General features: G+C 42.5%; 1 protein-coding gene and 1 long non-coding RNA gene across 10 annotated transcripts in view; one reads left to right on the forward strand and one right to left on the reverse strand.

Annotated features, from left to right (window-relative positions):
• Positions 1 to 644: 644 nt before the first annotated feature.
• LOC137848569 (uncharacterized) lies at positions 645 to 12,319 on the reverse strand. Of its 3 annotated transcripts, none has more exons than XR_011091425.1 (2): positions 12,041 to 12,319; positions 645 to 11,814 (listed from the first exon to the last, which is right to left on the reverse strand). It is a non-coding gene; the product is annotated as an uncharacterized lncRNA (long non-coding RNA). The 3 variants fall into 3 exon arrangements; XR_011091427.1 differs by having other exon boundaries at positions 11,929 to 12,316; XR_011091426.1 differs by having other exon boundaries at positions 11,925 to 12,316.
• A 164-nt stretch (positions 12,320 to 12,483) lies between these two features.
• SMARCA2 (SWI/SNF related BAF chromatin remodeling complex subunit ATPase 2) overlaps positions 12,484 to 20,425 on the forward strand; it is a 120,378-nt gene continuing 112,436 nt past the window's right edge. The window contains exons 1-2 of one of the 7 annotated variants that reach the window (XM_068667787.1): positions 12,484 to 12,624; positions 13,623 to 13,671. The gene's annotated coding sequence lies outside the window, so the exon portion shown is untranslated. Of the gene's footprint in view, positions 12,625 to 12,716; positions 12,901 to 13,622; positions 13,672 to 14,313; positions 14,529 to 20,425 lie in introns of those variants that run through there. The other 6 variants (XM_068667786.1, XM_068667788.1, XM_068667789.1 and 3 more) reach the window with 6 other exon arrangements.

The raw sequence follows: 20,425 nt of genomic DNA on the forward strand, positions 1-20,425 counted from the left end.
TGAGAATTTCAACCTTTTAAATGTAAGCTGCTGACTTCAGATGATAGTTTTGCTTCTCAGGGCATAGGGTAGGTTCATGACTCTAACAAGCACTACCTGTTTCAGTTATTTCTAAGACTGTCACTAATCAAAAGTTGAATTTTCTTTGCTTGTTTTGTGGGAAGTTATTTTTCAGCCTTGATAAAGTTTGCCAGCTTCAAGCCAAAGAGAAGCTCCCTTAAATTCTTACTTGCAAAGGAATTGAGGCAAAAGCAAAACAAAACAACAGAACAACAACAACAAACCCAGCCTTACTGCAGTTCTTAATGCAATGGTCATAAAAACAGCACAGCAAATCTTGTTGCTAGATCAGGCCTCCAAGGATCCACACGGCAGGAATAGCAGACAACTCAGCCTTTCTCTGTGTTTAAGCTAAAAATGACTTTTCTAGCTTGAAAGAGTATTTAGAACAGATAAAGAGTTCTTCATGTATATTTTTTTTCCTTATTTTAGTAGATAAAAAAATACTTTCAGAACAAATAGTTCAGTGAAATAAATAAAAAATCCTTGCACTGATCATAACAATTATTTTCAATTATTTTGACTTGCCAGTAGAGTTCCAACACATGAGCATTTTCAGAAGAGAATATTTCAGGAAGGTTAGTTTTCTTTTTTTTTTTTTTTTTTTTGGTGGTTGCATGGATTTTTTTTGAGGAGAATGTATTCTAAAATGAAGGTGAATCCTTCAAAAATTTGAAAAAGGTTGTAGGCATTGTCTTGGCTTTATTGTACAATCAAATGAAGTAACCTTGGAAATGCTTAGAAAATGAAAACAAGGTAGGTCTTAAGTAGAAGCAAGTCTGCTATTACAGTATTTCACCCTAAGCATGAAGAGATTTAAATATTTTTCTCTGCATTAGATCTGTGCATATTGCTCTTCTGATGGATCTGCAGTCAAGTGTGCCGCTGGTAAAAATCGCTGCTGGAGCTGCTATGACAGACATGCCAGTGTCTTGGAAAGATTTTATTAATTTTGTGCTCTTGGCTTTGTAAGAGGCATTAGAAGTGTTAAAGCAGAGTAGTCATTAAGATTACAGTTGAGACATGATTAATTATCCCCTCTCTGTCACCTCAGCTTGTCTGTCACCTTTCTCTCTGACCTGTTTCTTTTCTTCTTTCCCCAGCACTCTGTGGACCAGATTCTGATTGGTGACATCAGTGATGCTGAGATCAGAAATTGGCTCCTTGCCTCTATTTTTCCCTTGCCTTCCCTCTAATTTGCCTTTTTCTGTGCTTCTCTTCAAAGACTCTTTGCTGCAGCTCCCAGTGCTTTGCAGGTATCCTTGACTACAGCTCATATTCCCCAATCTCTGGCCAGCTGGAGCAGCTCCCTGGAATGATATAATATAGATCAAAGGCAGGTGGCCAATCAGCAAACGAGCAACTTGTTGGCACACAACAGAAGTGACTCAGCCACTGTTTGGTCCCTTCTTTTCAGTCTTAAATTTGGCCAAAAAGTAGTTGTGAATAGTGGATCTTAACAACAGTGGATTGTGAGTGATGGTGAAATGTACCAATTGAAAACAAAAACTGGCTTTTATGGGACAGGATATAGTCACAGATTTACCCAATCAGCAATCTACCTCTGAGGCAAAACTAGCACAGCCTAAAACTGTAGTGGATTTGTTATGTGTTTTGGAGAAGGAATCAAAATTGGTTTGTTTTACAAAGTTCTGTGATAGGAGAATTTTCATGGGATAGGAAAGAACATTGCAAAGTATCTTAATGAACCTTTAAAGATGTTCATTACATAATACTACAGCTGCAGCATGAGGTTTGTATTTATAACCCATCTTGAGTATGTTCTAGGCATAAAACCGTAGATGCATGTGATTTGAACACATTTATAGAGTGCTGTTTATATTTGAAATAGAAGAAAAACCTCCTACAAACATTTCCACCTCTGGGAAGTTACACAAGTTGTTACAAGGATAAGATAAGTCACTTTATTTTCACTGTGTATTCTGGAAAGGCTTGATTTTTGAAGAAGTGTTTACTAAATGGAAGTGAATTTAAAAACAAAAGTTTTTAAATATACCTGTCGTAATTCCTGTTGAAGGTGGTTGTTCCATATAATACCTTGTAAATACCTCTTTTCTTGCCATTAGGTAATTCATGCAACTCAAGGAGCTACGTGGGGAAATTTAGCATGTAAACAAAAACTCAACACTACAAGTTAGATCACAGGATAAAGGATTGAACTCTGTGTGCCATACATATCTCTGCCAGTAGCATATTCCTTCTTTTGGGTAATCAGATACAGTGCTTTCATAGTAGGGATTGTCTGTCTTGCAATAATTTGGGTGCTTGGCCAAATTACACTAGTAAAAAGCTTCAGTGCTGTGGCATGCTGAGTCCGAAAAAAAGAAATGAACAAGAAAAAATGTGTTAATATGTGCTGTACAGTTCCAGCACCCTTTGGCATGAATTTTCTTTCTGTTATTTAAATTCAAAATGAAAGGATTTCCAAAGAGAGACAAACCCAGATCAAATATGTGCGCATTCAAAAACAGAGCAGGAAAGGTTCCACCCATGACATCTCAAGTCCCATCTGTACAATTATTTTTGTTTGCTAATTTATGAAATCAGTGCTTTGATTTTCCTGAGGGTCTCTATCAAAGGCTGGTCATTAGACAGCATGACACAAAAAACAGTATACTTGCAGACATTCACTCCTGTCTGTTTGATCTGTGGCTTGTAAAAGTCTTTTGCAGGGCTTGTATTAACTATTACAGTCCTTTTCACAACAAAGTTTCTACTCATCAGCATCTGCTAATAGCCAGAATAGTTCTTGGGTCGAATGATTCCACAATGGAAAAGAAACTATCCACTATCCATGGGATAACGCTGCCTGGAAAACGACACTTTCTTAGTGGCTGAAATTTGAGATCTCTAAAGGCTGACTTTCTGGTTCCTCAGTTCAGCTTTAACCTCTCCAGTATTGCAGAACTGCTAAAGTTCTTGTTCCTTAAATTAGTTTAGTTACCACCACTTTAAGTGTACTAGAATATAATTGAAGTAGTGTGAGTCAAGGTAGCATGTTAGGCGGGTGATTGTTTACAATCTCTATGCAATCTACATTATCTCTGAGATCATCCTCTAACCAACTATGGTCACAGCTGCTTCCATATGAAATCACTTTTGTAGGATGTTCCAAAGCTATCTATCAGATGAAGAGAGAGTAATTTCTTTCCTCTGCGTTTCCACACGGCCTTGTGTTCTTTCTTCCCCTCTCCCCCTTTCCTTTTTTCCTCTAGTTAAATTATTTAATTAATAATAATTTTCCCTTAATAATTATTTTTCCTTTAATTAAATTATCCTTATCTCAACCCATGAATTATTTCTTTCCTTTCCTTCCTCCCCTCCTCTTATGAGGAGGGGGAGTAAGAGTGTGGTTGTGGTGGAGTTCAGCTGCCTAGCAAGGTAAAAAAGCTGTAACAGCCATGAAGAGGCAAAAGGACTAACTCAAGACAACTGGTCTTCTCACTAGCTGCCAGGAATCTCTATTTCATGTTTCTTGGCCTGAATTTTCTCCCACAGATTAAGCTGTTTTTTGTTTGTTGTCATTTGTTTGTTTTTTGTTTTTGCATTTTCTCTCTGTCATTGTTACCCCCCTCTTGTGCTTCTGCTAATACTCATTGTCTTTCCTCTGTTCTTCTCTCAGATGTACAAATCTCCATTTTTCTTCCAGGCACACCATGCATACTAACTCAGAACTGAGAAGTCATCTATCAGGTGTCAGGTTCATTTGTATATTTGAGGGTATATTTACAAAAAAAATTAAAAAAAAAAAAAGTGTGCATGTGGAGAACAGAAATGAGATTCACAACAGGACAGAGAATGGGTATTTAGAAGGAGCAATGTTCTCTATGGGGATCCTTCATCCTTCAGAATGGCCAAACTTTTGCAGGTTTGGTGGGTGACAGAACAGGGAGGGGTGAATAGTTATGGATACATTAATAATGCTGATAATGTTGCCTTGTCTCAAAGATGAGGTCTGGCAGAGTAAAATGGTCCCATGCTCTGTGAATGTTATCCTCTGTGGGCCTTGACTACACTGCAGTGGAACACACTTTCTCCACTGTATTTGGGTTGCTCCTCAATAGTCCATAAGTTTTTAACAACTTTGTTCTCAAGATACCCAAGGGTTGAAAAGGGTTGTGCTCTTATTGACCTTATTTATGCATATGGTCTGATCAATTCCTTCCGAAGATCTTTAGCTGGTGACAGATACACGTTTGTGGGTCTGCTGTGCATCTTTAATAGCTAGAAGTCTGTCCAACCAACTAATTAAGTGGGCAATTCCTATCATATGTTTGGGACGGTTTCAGAATCAAATATGCTGCTGCTACATATAGGGTTAACAGTTGGGATCTGTCCTGTATAAGGATTTGTGCCACGCCTTTGCTCTTAGAGCTTGTGAAGTAAAGCCCTCTATTAAGTGGCTTCAGAGGCATCGACAGTTGTGCATTCTCTTTGATTTTGGATTACTCCAAATTTAGTTCCTTCCTAGGTTCTGAAATCCAGCCTGTTTGGAGTGTTGCAGGTGAAAGGGACAACCTTTTGGCTCAGACACAATAGGCAGCAACTTAGAACAGTAGACTACCTGCTTTGCCTGCACTAAGATGACAATAATCAGCTGCCTCAGCAGCCTCTACAACCAGAAGAGTCAGTTTTTACTTCCTACTTGCATAACCTTGGCAGCTGAGAAAGAAGTTGAGAGATGCAAGGCAGCAGCAGAAACAAACATTAACAACACAAGTAGTGAGTCCTTTTCTTCCAGCTATGCCACACAAAGACAAAAGAGGCGGCAAGCTTAGTCCCTTCTGAGCAGCCTGCTGTACGCAGGACAGTAGCTTTCTGTAGCACGAGTGATGCAGGAAGACCAACTGAAAGAGCTATCTGTAGCCACAACTTACATCAGTTACTCCTGTTGTAATAACTTCTTCTGATCACTGTCCATCAAGTGGGAGGAGAAGGTTATGATCATAAATCTGAATTTATTAATAGACAATAGTGCACCACTCCCTCCCTCCTCCTCTCCTCAACCCCAGCCACCTTTTTTAAAGTTTTAAGTACAAACAATATAGCTCTACTTCTTTATTGCGGTGCAGGATAATGATTGATTTGCAAGAGATTTCTAGAGATTTCCATGTCTTTTTATGCCTCTTTCAGGCTCTATGTAACTGCATCTCCAATTACACTGTCACTAGACTTCTTTATTTTCTTATTACTTCCCTTACGAGTAGAGCTGTATTAGCATATTTTTTGTAAATGGTACTACTTCAGTTTCCTTGTTCCTGGGACTCTTTTACACAACAGCCTCGTACTAGTTTCCACTTATCTTTTAAATGTGATCTTATTTCTTTTGTTACTGCGGGGACAGTTGTCTTATCACTCTTCTACCTCAGACTGCTTGTATTTACCCACTCATAAATTTGTCTTCTTCCTTGGTAATTATTCTCAGGGTCCAGAACCAGTCTTATTAGCAAAAGTTCAGAAGTTCACTGGCAAAATGCAGGTTCTCTAACTTACTAAGAAGCTTTCCAAAAAGCATAATCATGAAGTTTCATACAATTACACACCTGTGCTGCTTATCTGTCTATATATCACTCTTCGTAGCGTAGATCATTAAATGCTGCTAATATGCATGAGCTGAAACTTAGCACACATTTCTACCATAGCCTTACTTGTTCATCAAAAATTAGTTGCTTCTGTGAGCTGCCAGATTCCAACCTTTCTGATTGATGATTTTTCATAGTACCAAGCCCAGTCAAAAGGCAGATGGCAAGAGAGGCAAAAGGTGCACAACTATAGTTCTTATTTTTATCATGAGCATGTATCAGAATGAATGGTGTCAATACTGTGGTAGAGGAATGTGTGTCTGACATCCCTAGAAAAATCCATTTATCTTGCTAAATAGCAGGTAAAACAAAAGGCCAGTAAATAATACAGGTAACCATTAACAAAATTGTGGACATTATTGACAACATAATAATGACACATCTACAGTTTTATCCTCTAAAATACCAATAGAAGGCTCTTAGTAACCAAGGAGCTTAAGCTCACCTAGCTCATCAACCTCCCTGAAGTGGAATCATTCTGCTTTTGAAAGCTTCTAACCAGAGATGATGCATTTAAACGCACCCCTTTATACTGACTGAAATTAGGAAGTCCACTAGATTTAATTCTCTGAGTGACAAGCATCTTTCTAGTACAAACCAGCTGTCGCCTGATGGTCTATTTTCATTGATACTGTCATCTTCTAGACTGAACGAATTAATCCTAAGGTTTAATACCTACCTATTTTTTCCTAAGTATTATTATGTCAAGATTTCTTGGCCTCCTTTTCAATTTCTTACAGTAATAGCTTTCAAATACTTTAATGTCCTCTAAAAGTCTTCATGACCCTGAAAACCACCTCAGATAACAAATGATAACAAAATTTTTCCCTGATTTTTTTCTTCCCTTGGGAGGGGCCTCCCATTTACAGTTCTTAGATTATTGCTCATAGCAGGTTGATTCACGTACATTGTATAGAAGAAAAAAATACTCATTAAAGCCATTGGACAGAGGAGTCCTACTTATTTTTAGGTAGTGGAAGAACTGTCAGAAATTAAGAAGAGTTGCCTAACCACATCAGTTGTATATAAAGTAAAGGAAGTGAAAAAAAAATCCATTCAGTTTCTTGACAGTTTCTAATAGAATGTTTGAAAACTACATGTAATCAGCCTGTTACCAGAACATAACTCCTGCGTATATTTCTCAGAAATGGGTTATTTTCAGTGGTTCAAAGTAAGTATCCAGTTCTGCTCCTTTACTCACACACATAGAAAAAGCACAAAAAAAAAAAAAAAAAAAAAGTTAAAAAATCAAGTGTAACTCTATTAACAGTTTTTCATTAAAACATAGATTGGATGTTTTTCTGTCTTTGAAACAAAGCTCGAGGCTGGGTTTGAGATGGTTAACAGTTTTTAACTGACAGAGGCTCTTATGTCTTACAAATGAAACAGGTGGACCATAAACAATGTTTTGAATGTGATAATGTTCTCTCACATTCTACTTGAGGGTTACAGAGTGCTCGGAAAGAGATGTAGGGCTCTGACTCACAAGCATTGCATAAAGCTGCTGCAGCAGTTAAAGACATTACTAACACAGGCTGTTCTGCCTATTGCCAGCCAGGACAATAGTGTCCCGGCCACTGTGATGTAAAGTCTCTGTATATTTTCAATTCAACAGAAGTGCAGGGTGACTTTGTAGAATGGGCAGTAATAGACTTTTTTTCTCTTTTAGGTCAGGCAACACTACCACCCTTTCATGTTCTTTTAAAGCAAATTTTTACCTCTGAAACTTGCATGTCTACTCATTTTCCTTTTTTTGGCATACACATCCACTTCTATGCTACACTTCCGCAGCTGGGAACCTATTTAAGTCCACCTGCAGGCAGACAAATCCCTAACCAATCCTCAGAAAAAGCTCCTCTTCCATATCTTTGTACGACATATGCATCCTGCTCCACACCCCTACGCATGCACAATGCCCCATGTCAGAAATCACCACTTCACTGCTTTGGCTCAAAAGCAGTGTCATGTCCACACCTCAGCTATTGCAGGCTACATTAGGACAGCAGGGTCAAGACTCTGCCAGTCGCTCTTGTTCACAAACATTTAAGACCTGAGCAGGCCAACTCCAGGAACATGCTCTTCATTCCTGACTCTACACCAAGTGCTGGTAATGGGGCTGATGGTAGTGGGGAAAGAAAGCTAGTCAATGAAGTAGTACTATATTAAACTATTTTGTATGCATCAACTAGAATTTGTGTCAGAGCTGTGGAAAACAACAGAGAGCAGTATTTGTGCCTACTGGAACTTAGAAGATCCTAGTAGTTTCTCACAGGAGGTATCTAGCAAAGCTTCAAGTACAGTCTCATTTGAGTCTCTGAGTGTTCTCACTGCTGAGTCTCATGCTGAGTCTCACTTCCAGCCTTTTCTGTATTTATATGTAGTTCCTGGAATTAATAAATGCAACATTTTCCAAAGTAGGAAGACAATGTGTAGCTACAGCCATTTTGAGAACTAACTGTTCAGCTAACTGCTCTCTCAGCTGTATCACTTAATGCTTGTTGCATGAGACAAGTTGCACAGTAAGTATCACTGTCACTATCCCACCTTGACGTTTCCAAGCACATCACAATGACTTACACAAGTAAGTAACTCAGGGAGATTAAAATGTCTTGTAATAAAATAGCACTTCACAAATACTAGTTTAACAAGCAAACCGTCCACTGAAGGCGATGGTAAATGATAAACAGTCTATAATTCTCAGAGACATTAGGCAAAGTCACGCAGCAATGAATACAAAACCTATGCAAGGTAAGGTAGGAGAATCTACCTGTAACCCATTGGGAACACAAACAGTTGACCAATTCATTAAGTTTTCTTAAATCACCCCACAGGTCTTTTTAATGTCGCTGACTTAACTAGAATATATGATTTTCAGGAGACCTAAATGACTTAATAATCCCTTCTATGAATTCTTATTTATGGATGGATGTCCCTTTCTGGATTCAGCTGCTTTCATTTATGGGTGCCCTGTATGTGGTTCCACAGAGAATGATTTATTTTGTCTTTAAGACCAACTGACTACAGCTAAACAGAAACAAATTATTTTCCCACCCTAATCTGAGTCTGAACACTAAATTAGGAAAAGTCCATATGTTGATAAGGCCAGTATATTCTAGCTCAAATCCAGCTATGTGTCTTTTATCATATACCTTCTTTATCAAGCAGCCATATTTCATTTTCATGCAACTAATATACTGAGGAACAAGTATAAATATAAAATAAAAGCATTTTGGATCCTGCTTATCTATAGATGTTGAAAATGAGCTCATAAATGAGCATGAACAGAACAACCTTAAGCCTGTATCTTGCTGAATGGTCGCACAGCTTGCACATCCCAGGTCTGTTTTTTGCCTTTGGACTGTCTAATCAGTTTGTGAATAACTGAGCATGTAGCTGCCACTGACACAGGGAAATCGTTTTCACACTACATATGACAAAACTGCCCTTGTGTGTTGTAAATATAACTACCAAAATACTGAAGCAATTCTCTCAATTTCCCTCCTCAACCCTCTGTCCCATTTTCTGTTTGAGTTTCTTTTATTGCCATACCCACTGGGTTGATTTTTGGTAAAATGCATTTTGAGATACAAAGACTCATCAGAAGTTCTTGGACTTGTCTCAAAAGTTCCACCCTGAGGTAGGAGGGAATCTCAGATTAACATTCTAATATTTGATAGAGAATAGACTTTTGTATATAAAATAGACTATCCTACCTGGAGAGAAACCAGAAGAGTTCAATAAAATCAGGCGTGAGGTAATACTCTTGTGAAACACGAATGCAAAGCTGGGCCTACCTGGTTAGGAAGAAAAATGTTGACCTGAAGAAAAAGCAAGGAAAGAAGCAAGATCAACACTAAAATTTGCTTCTCCTCTCCCTTAGAACAAGAAACAAGACCAAACTCTGGAAATTTGTGGGCTACAAAACAGGAACATAAATGGAGTATCACTGCAAGTCACTTCACCTTTCTCACACACAAATATATTGTTTTGGAATGCATTCAGAAACACTCCTTAGACAAAGGACATTAATTATTCCCTTCCATTTAGACCTGAGAAGATCTCAGCTTAATATTATCTTTTGGACATCACACTCTTAGAAATATACCTGAAGAGTTTAAAGTTGATGAAGATGCTTTGAAAGAGACTCTCTCTCTTTTAAAATATGAGGAAAGCTTGATGAACACTTGTGTCCAGGAAAAACAAACAAAACAAACAAACAATAACACTGAAAAACACAAAACAAAGAAACAACAAACCAAACCAAAAAAAAAAAAAAAGAGAGAGAGAGAAAAAGGGCAAAGTACCAAGCACATTCATGAAAGTTATTTTAGAATTGAAATTATACTTTTAAATTAGGGAACAACTGCATCTTCCATATGAGAAGGAAAACTTCTAACCAGATCTAATCAATTGCTTTGTTGCCAGGATGCACCATTCTAATGGAATCTGTCACACTCGTAGTATTACATACCACAGATCAATAGATGGGTAATGTAGAATATCCTTCCCTTCAGGATTCACATGCTTCAAGAAATAAGAGTAATTTCCAATGCACAATGGCTAGGACATGAGAAGATTTTTGCAGAGAGCACACGTAAAACCGACGCTTTCCATGGTTTCTTACATCACTGATTTACCTCATCACAGCATTTGCCTTGACTCCTTAACCAAACAAGCAAGAAAACCACCAAAAAGGCTATTTCTTTTAATCTGGGGTAACTCAGGCACATGAATTAACTTGATGTAAAACATCAGACATTTCCACCTTACCGCAGCAAACTCATGGAGGTCATAAGACATGTCCCCACGTGATGATGATCTCAACAAACTGAACTCACTGCAAAGCTGAATTATCTTGCCTTCATCCCATTTCCACCTTTGAACTCTTCCATTAAAGTTCGGAGCAGCATGCTTTTTCTCATTGCTTTTTGGGGTGAACACGGTCCACCAAACCAGCAGTCAACATTATCATACAATCATAAAATCATAGAATAGCTTGGGTTGGAAGGGATCTTAGAGATCACACAGTTCCAACCCCCCTGCCATAGGCAGGGACACCTGCCACTAGATCAGGTTGCCCAGGGCCCCATCCAGCCTGGCCCTGAACGCCTCCAGGGATGGGGCATCCACAGCTTCTCTGGGCAACCTGTTTAGAAAAGTTACCTGTTATCAGAAAAGTAAGGTAAGGTAAAGGTAATCAGAAAGGCAGTTTCCCTGAGACAAGTCCTGAGTTTTCTAATTTCCTGGGATATGTTAAAAAATACAAATAATACAAAGAAAAATAATTTATTGTTCTTAATTATACAGAAACCTTAGCATGAAGCTATCCTCACAGAATATTTGAGCTGAAATTTCACTATCCCCCTAACCTCAGCAACTGGATTTTTGCTGGGAACTAACTGAGGCACTAAAAACCATTCCATTCTGCCATTTCTTCTGCAGTGGCTGTAATCTCTGGCAGAGAGAGAAATACCACCACGAACTGCGGCAGCAAAGATTCTTTTGAGGTGTTATGGTGAGGCTGCTGCAACTATCTGCAACTCCCTAATGGCAATGACCCGCCCTCGCTTTTTTTTCTTCTCCTTTTGCTAAGCAAGGCTAATCAGTGGAAAGCTAACTCAGCCTTTAGCATGTTGTCATTTACTATATTTGCACGTTTTCTGTTCTTGAAGCTTCTGCTATAGCAGGTAAAAAAAACTTACTGATACATCGATTTCAGTAAATTGGTATGAAGAATAAAGAAAAGAACCTTTTGTTTTTATTAAAAAGAACCCTTTTGCTTTTATTAGCATAATTTTTCCGAAAACGTGAACTACATTGCTTCATCTCCAGGAACGGATTGCAACTTACAGTTGAAGACAAAGCTTAAACTAATATCCTAAATTAGTCACGGATCAAAAGTTTTAGATGACGGTATTTCCTACTTTGCAGATGCAGATTTGAATGCTTCCATTTCCTTGATTCTGTTCCCAGATAAATGTGTTCTGCACGGCCAACAACGAACACAACACCGAGCACGCCGCCCTCCATGCCTTATTTTCGGGACACGCGGTGCTGCCCAGCGCCAGCACCAGCTGTTTCGCGCTGCTACCTGTCAGCATTTGGGCGGCCACCTTACACAGCGAACACGATGAGCGATCAGATTGTAACACTGTGGTGAAGTATAGAAATAGAGGAAAGATAATTAAAAAAAGCACTGTATACGTTAGAAGTGGGTGACTATAGTTTATGTTATGCAAGTAAAAGTGTGAAACAGCACACAGACACGGCACACTCGTCAGTTAGCGGCCAGGAGCTGCCTCTGGTGCCCCCAAGCCCTGGCGGCTCACTCGGGCGGTGTCCGACACGCCCGGGCGGTGCCCGGCGTTACCGAGTACCTTCTCCTTAACGCCAGCCGCGGCCGCAGCAGCGACCCCCCCGTGAAGCGGCCACGCTCCCTCCTCCGCGGCAGGCTCCCTCCGCACGCCGCGCCCGGCGGCTTCTCTCTTAATTTCTGCCCCGGGTTTTGGCCTCGGAAGCTCTGAGGCGCTTCCAGCACCTTCCTCACCGCCGCCTCACGGAGGCCGCGGCCGCCCCGCTCCAGCTCCGCTCGGCGCGCGGGGCCCCGGCCGGGCAGCCCCAACCGCCGCCGCGCCGCGCAGCCCCTCTCCCCCGCGCTGAGCGACAGGCGGCCGCAGCCAATAGGCGCGCTCCTTTCGGCGGGGGGGCGGGCGTCCCGCTGCAGGCGGGCCAATGGGCGCGGCGCTTCCCGAGCGGCGGAGATGGGGGGGGGGGGGGGCGGCCGTGAGTGTGTGGGCGGGGCGGCGGCGAGGAAGAGGAGGGCCCGGCTGTCACCGTGCAGTCATGCTGGCCGCATAGCCCCTCGCCCGCTCCCCCGGCACGGCACGGCGGCGGCGGCAGGCAGCGGGCGGCTCCCGGCGCGGCGCTGCTCCCTCTCGTGAAGGCGGCCCGGAGGCTGAGGGTGAGGCGCACGTCCCGGCAGCGCGGCCCCGCTGCCAGCCTTCCCCCCCCCCCCCCCACCTCCCTCCTTTCCCCTCCCTTCTCCTCCGCCTTCCCCCGGCGGCCAGCCCGCCCGCCCGCCCTCCGCCCCGCTGTCTGCGCCCCCGCGTTGTGGGTGGGGAGAAGAAAGTTTTGATCCGGCGTTTCTGGAATCATCATCGCGCCCGGCGCCGGCGGAGGGGGAGGCAGGAGGCGGCCGGCTTGTGAGTCAGCCGCAGCGGCGGGGCGCCGGGGAGGGGTGAGGATGGGGAGGGGGGGTGGGGGGGGGAGGCCGCTGCCGCCGCCGCCGCCAAGGCAGCAGCCGGCTCGGGGCGCCGGGACGGCAGCAAGGGGCCGGGGGAGCCGGGGGCGGCCTCGCCCGCTTGTCCCCGCCCCTGCCCCGCCGCGGCTGTTGTTGTGGCGGCCGTGAAGTTGGGGCTGTCCTGCTGGGGGCGGCCGGGGCTGTGCTCCGCCGGGGCAGCTCCTGGCAGGGCACGGCACGGGGAAGGGGAAGCGGGGAGGTGGGGTAAGGCCGGCGGGGGTAGCGGCGGCGCTACCCGACGGAGCCGGCTCGGGAGGCCGTGATCCGGATCATCTGCCCGGCTGCCTGTCAGCGGCAGCGCAGCGGGGGGGGGGGGGGGGGGGGAGCAGGGGGAGGCTGCGCCTCCTGTTGCCTCCAGCCGCTGCCTGTAGCCGTGCAGTCGCGCCCGCTGTGGAGGTGTCGCGATTCACTTCCCGAAATAGCCCGTCTCCCCCCCGCTCCCCTCCCCTCCCAGCCCCGTTCTCCCTGCAGAAACCGTGCCTGGCCCCCCCTCCCTTTCCCCCCCCCCCCCCCCCCGCCCTGCAGCAGGCGGCGAAGCGGAGTAGCACAAAACATGCGCTTGCAATTTTGTAATCGCCTTCCAAGCGAAAAGCGTTTTATTTCCGGTGTGCGCGGAAATTTATTTATTTATTTTTTTTATTTTTTTATTTAACGATCAGGCCGGGGCGGGAGCGAGGAGGATGCGTGTTAAGGCGCTCGGATCCCCAGGTAGCGGCGGCTGCTCTGCGGTGTGTGTGTGCGTTTGGGGGGGGAAGGGGGGGGGGCCGTGAAAAGTTCTCTGCCCGGCCGGCGGCGGCGGGGGCCGGCCGGGGGGGGGTGGTGAGGAAGGAGGGCGGCGGGGAGAGCCCGTCCCCGGGCCTCCGCGGGGGGAGAGGGAGGCGGCGGCGGAGGGTGGCGAGGCCGCCTCAGGCAGGCGGGCGGGCGGGCAGGCAGGCGGCAGCGCCGGGCCGCCGTGACATGGTGGCGGGCCCGGCCCGGCCCTGAGGCGCTCCCCGGCGGCGGCTGCTCGCCCGCCGCGTCCCCGAGGTCCGGCCCCGCCGGCCGGGGAGAAAACTTTGCGGCGAGGCCGGAGGGGGCGAGCGGGGGCGGCGAGAGGCGCCCGCCCGAGGCCTAACGCGGCGCCCGGCGGGGCCGGAAGACCCGCGCGGCGCTGCCGAGGCCGCCCGTGACGGGCCCGCCCGTAACGGCCGCAGCGGCCCCTCCGTGACGGGCCCCGCGGGCGGGCGGCCGGGCCCGTTTCGGGGCCCCCAGCCCTGCCCTCCTGCCTGCGTCCCCCCGCGGGGAAAGTTGTGGCGCTGCCTCTTCCCCCCCCCCCCTCCAAGTTGTGCCGCGGTTGTTGAAGGAGCCGTGGGGTGGTTTTTGGTGTTGTTTTTTTTTTTTTTTTTGTTCGCCCTCGCTGCTGGAGCGCCTCGCGTGGGGCGGGCGGCGCGGCCGAGCATCGGTGTGGCGGCACGGGGCGCGCCGAAGTTCATTCCGCTCCGCGGCTGTTGTTTGTTGCTGGCACTCGGCGCTCCGGCGAGCCCCGCTCTTTTCTAAGGTGCCTTTTTAATGAGTATCTTACGCAGGTGAGTAAGTAGCCGACTGAAGCAACAAAACTATAGCGCATTTAGTTCTTCCAGCATTTCCAGCGCTGTGCATGCTTTCTGTGAAATGTAGTATCTACGACACTGCATTGTTTCATTGGTGTTCTCTTTTGTTTCGTTTTCCATTTCTTCAGCGTTACTTAATTTTACCCACGGCTCCTGTGACACGTACAAATAAACGTTGTATCGGAATTAAATTCCTTTAGTAGTGTACCAGTTACATGTTCGAGGTCTCTTCTGTGTAAGCTAGGGTATTGTTATGCAAATGAAGGCACACTTTCTCTTTGGGAGCCTAATTGCCCTATTACTTACTGTCTTTGACTTTGTTTCTTTTGTCCCTTTGTTATTCTAAGGAAAAAATGATGTAGCAGAACGATAGGAGTGAAGGTAGTTTTTCATGCGCATGTGTCAGCAGTAGAAAGCAAAAAGATCGAGTAATGAGCATTTTAAAATAAATCCCAAGTTAGCGTGTCATACGGCACATGTGGACTTGACAGAGGTGAAGGTAAAGCTTCATTAAATACAGTATTTCTCTCATGAGTTATGTCTCAGCTTTAGGACTGGTATTTCTGTGGTGTTTCACAGAACATATGCGCCAGAAGAGCGTGTTCAAAGCAGTCTTAGATCTTTTCTTTTGTTCATTTCTGAAGTGGTCTGTGAGCATTTCTTGTGAAGTTTGAAAAACGCTTTGACCAACACCTAAGGCTTGAAGTTGACAAGACGAAAAAGTGCTCCAGGTAGCATTCTTATATTAAATACATTTTTGACAAAGGTGTATATGAAATTAATATCTACAGATGTATTTTCTCAGTTTTTGTCAGACTTTGAAGTTAGGGTTACAATGTGCACAGTAGCAACTTTAAAAAATATCTGCACTTCTTCCACCAATTGTCATGGTCCTGATTAGTAATATTGGTGTGAACTAGTGATCCTTTTCAGAAGGAGCCTTTTTGTTCTACATGTGAATGAAAACATTTTTTGCAAATCATTCATTAAAATACTTATTTTCTGTGTGCACATGTTTCTGCTGCAGTTGAAGTTCTCTTTCTATAAAGTGTTTCCTGGACATTCTTGTCTTTTGCACTATATCAATTTTTGTTTTTTGTTTTTTTGTTTTATCTTCTAGTGGAGTAGTAAATACAACATTATGACATAAAGATCACTTGTAATGCAAATGACAGCAGAGAAAAGCTTTTGTCTTATTTGCAAGAAAGTAAGGAAGGATGATTCAGGGGAAGAAGGAAGTCCTTTAAACATTGCTTCAGTAGTTTACAAGTACAGCAGGGTAAAAAGATTAAGACTGAAAATTATTATTTTTTTTTTTTCCTAGCGCATTTTAAGTCAATTCTTGTGGTTAAATGTTTTGTTCTTTGCCTCCACTTCATAGAGAACATTTCTCTTGAACTACTGTAGGGTTTGAGTACCCAGGTGAATCATTTGGGACCTTTAACAAATATGTTAAGAATGTTTGTTGTTACGAAAATGATACCTTTTGCCTCATTTTCACTGACATTTTACCTAAAGTAACTTGTATTAAGAACTATCTTCTTCCTTATTCCTTTTTTTTTCCCCCCCTCTAATTAAAGACAAGGCCTGTCAGTAATGAATTCCTTTGCCTCTGCCTACCTCTAATCGTGGCTTTTGTTTTTCAGAATCTAATGTGAAGATGATGTTGAATTACTGTGATTAATACTTGTAGAAAAGGCCACTGTATGGAATCTTAATCTGTAATCAGTCAGAGCTGTCGTGAGTCAGTTTTCTGTGCCCTAAGTACACAATAGAATCTACATACACAGCAAACATGTGTTTGATCTTGGGCACTGACAGACTGTCAGTGGTGAATATAGCTCCAGGGTTAAAAGGCAATTCCTTAAACTTCCAACTCTGTCTGCCCTCCAGATTTCCTGAAAGCTATTGCCTTCTGCAGCAGGAGCAACAGAAGGGGTCATGTGTATATTCCTTTGCACCTTCATTGAAGTCTGGTGTCGTAGCTTAAACCAACTTCTGTGAGCTCTTGGTTTAGGATGACTTCTTTGTGACTGGCTGTAGTATATGTTCAACCCCCAGCTGTTAGCCAGTCATTTCCTGGTGCTGATTTTAGTTTTTTGGAAGAGGATAGGCTATGAGTTCAAATAATTCAGAAGTTGCTTTATGGGAAACTTAAACAACTACACAATAGAAATAGGAATTTCTGCAAGAGGATGCAGACAGTCTTCGGTAGACAGCTAACCATGAAGATCAGGCAGCATCCAGAGGTTTTTATCTCTAACTTAAGTATCTGGATAAGCAATTAAATTGCAGTATTTCTGATTCTGTGGTTTGTTGTTCAGACTGTGAGTTCCCTTCCAGAAGATTTTGAAGTTACAGTGAAGTTAATGCACCTGAGTATGCAAAGGCAGGATCTTTCAGCAGTGAGTGTGTTTTACTTCTCTTATGTGAGCTGAGTAACTATGTTAGTAGGAGACTCAACTCTTCCCTGTTACTGATTTTACATTGTTACATGTACACCTACAGTTCACTGATTGAACATTGATGAAATGACAGTGGTTAAATCCTGATAAATGCTACTCCAGTGTCCTGTGAGGTTGTAAAACACTGAGTTGCTTCTAAAGATTTTAAGTCGTTTGTTTTAATTATAATGGATTACTGTCATTATTTATCTGTTCTTAAACTTTGAGCATCTTCATTAGATTATGGTTAGCAGAGCAGGCAAACACTGAACCATTAGCAGTATCATTTCGTGTTTTGTACAGTATTATAATGCAGATAACTCCAAGTTATTCTGTAGTGTATCTCAATTTCACAGTGAATGTTTTCTAAGCCACTTTTAAATCGTGACTTCTGTTGGAGATGTCAGGGGAGAAGAGGACTTTAATTATTTTTCTGTGGAGTTCTGGGGAGTGCTTTGCAGTGTGCATGTGGCTGTTGCTTGGGTCCACGTTGCCTTTTCATCAGATATAAGCGGTGCAGTTTCCTTGCTTCCAACTACCAATCCAAGGCAGGGGACCTGGTAGAAAACACCCTGACTGAAATTCAGTTTAGATTGACTTAGTCATGGAAGGCAGAAGTCATACTGAATGGTGAGGAGAAACAACTAGAAGAATTATAAATACTTGCTGCTCCATCTGTTCCTAGACTCAGTGTGACTGCTCTGTGCCAAAGCAGTCTATAATCTCTGGATCTCTTTGGGTGTCCAGCTGGTCTTGAATTCCTAAGTAGTGCTGGTGGTTAGTTGCCCAGTGTGGTTTTCTTTTGTATCTACCAACATTGTGTACCTGTCCTCATGTGCTGGAAATCCATGCCTTTGTTACCTTTGGGTTTGTATTAGGTTTATGTCAAAGTGCTTATAATGTGCCTGGATGCTGCGTTCTGAAACTCTGAGCTGACGTACCGCATAGCTGTATTTACAAAACCTTCTAGGTATACCTAAAGTCACAGTGCAGAAACGTACGTGATTAGCTAACATTTCCTCATAGCATTCTCAGATTCTTTTTGTAATACAGATTCTTTCTGTGCTGAACCATTTGATGTAGAAATAGTTGAGCAGACCTCCCAGGTCTCCCTGTTAAGTTCTCAGTACAGTGGCTCCTGAACATAGCATTTGGCTGAAGTTGACAATACGTTTTTGCTTTTCTGTCTCAACTCGACCAGATTGGATGCTTGAGAAACAATAAACAATTAGTATGTAATGCATATGAAAATCTGGACCAACAGCCACATCCTTTAGGACAAGGAGAGGGAAAATTTGTGGTCTTGGTGTTCTTTTTTTTTTTTTTCCTTTTTCATTCATTTTATTAAAATTCTCACAATCTATTAGAAGCATTTGCTTTTTATTTTTCCATTTTTTTCTTTGTAACTTTCACAGGAGCTACTCATTAAAAAACAAACAAACAAACAAAAAAACAGTTCAATACAAATGGGATAACTCTGGCTTTGCCAGAGTGTTGGTTTCATCTTGCTTATTACAATAAAGGCCCCAGAATTTACACAAAATAATACTTATGTTATCTGGATAGAGCCTGTCCACTGTTGCATTTGTTGTCTCTGTCTAGTTTTTAGCTATTATTTTAATGAGACTTTTATAAAGGCCTATAAGAATGAGGTATCTCATTTTTGAGTTTTAATGAGAATGGGGTGCATTTTTTTAAAATACAATCTCAATCTTAGTAAATATAAACTAAACTATTTTTGAAATATGATAAATCATAAGAGTTTTTGCCAGTTATGCTTTGAATGGATCTTTAGTTGGGAAGGCTACATATAGTGTATTCTTGTTTATATTAGTGGCTGTTTTTTTTGTTTGTTTGTTTTTAATTTTGTGGACTACTCTTGCCAGAGAAAACCACTTTGTCTCTTTATAACCATGGGTGTCCTTTGACAGGATTTATTACTTGCATTCAGGCGACAGTTTGCAATACCTTATGTTCTTACTATATAGATCTTATAAATTACTTTTTTTTTGTCCATAGAATTGTTCTTTGACATACAAAAATATTTGAATGCAAATCCTGGGAATATTCACAATGAGTTTATGTGCTCTTAAAGATTTGGGGGAGAGAAAAAAAAAAAAAAAAAAAGAAACTTGATAGGAACTTCTGGAGTGAGGAGTGCAGGGTTACTCTCTGGTAATCACTGTTTTTCATAGGTTGGACACTTGCTGGTCCATTAAAAATAATTCTAAGAACTCCAAATTTGCTTGCTGGAAATGTTTAATGTGTATGTAAATTACATTGTAACTAGTAGGGCTAAGATTGGGGCCAGTTTTTTTTTTTTTATGAGAATGACAAATTAAGTTTAAAATGAAGGTAAACAGAAGTGGAAATTTTGATACCTCATCTTAATGTAGAGGTGTCAGTGAAGAGTTTTGTGAAATCTAACATTTTTGGATAGTAGTTTTGTAGTCGATTAAGTAGTTGTTCTGTATACAGTTTCCTAGATAAAGGTGTTGGTGCTAGTTTCTACCTTGTTGAATAGGCTGAATTTTGTTTATAACATACAGAGGGACTCAGCCATGACAGTGTCAGTGTTAGGTTTTGCAGCGTAACAACAGGCTTGTTGTTTTGTGGAAATGTCTGTTTTCCTCCGTAAGGCTAAACTGTAGGCCTCTTAGAAGAAACCATGGCATGGTGTATGCAGTTGTGAACATTTGATAATGTAATTCCTTCTGTGGCGACATTGTGGAAATGTGAGAGACTAATTAGTGACTCTGGTGTTTTGTTGTTATCATTTGTTTTGAACAGAGAAGCTTCACATGTATCACCTTGTTTTACCTTGCAAGTAAATAGGATCCCAAGGTAGCTTATTTCATGTGAGAATAACTTATTTAAAATAAGTTAAGAGCCATTGTTCTAATTACCTTGAATTAGGACAGAGTAGTAGCTAATAAAACATAGCAAAAGGGAACTTACAAGCAAAAGCTATTAAGCCATTTTCGATCCTGAAAGAATGTGTAGATAATTGGGGGTAAATAAGTAAACATGCTCTTGATGTAGTAGTATTTCATCTTCTCTGCTGTTTCTGGAAAGTAAAGGTTCTTGCTTGTAAAAGAAAAGATGAGTTCTGTAAACTTTGAATTTCCTACCTGCCAATATTAATCACCAATCCTCTGCACTTCTCCTTTCCTCTTTCTGTCATGTCTTGCAGATGGGCCTCCTTTTTGCTTTGCTGGGAACATCTAGGAGGGTACTTTGCTTGTCTCCAGTGCCTGTTTCTTAATTTGACTTCCTTGAGTTTGGGTGTTTGTAGTGTTACAGTGTGGGTTTATAAGAGCAGTGTCATGACAGGGTTACACCATTTACTCCTGTTAGAAAGTAATTACTGCTAACCATGGATAGCGGATAAAATCAGATGTGGAAGGTGGAACAATCTTCTGTGATAAA

Source organism: Anas acuta, chromosome Z (assembly GCF_963932015.1).
Source record: "Anas acuta chromosome Z, bAnaAcu1.1, whole genome shotgun sequence".
NCBI classification, from domain to species: Eukaryota; Metazoa; Chordata; class Aves; order Anseriformes; family Anatidae; genus Anas; species Anas acuta.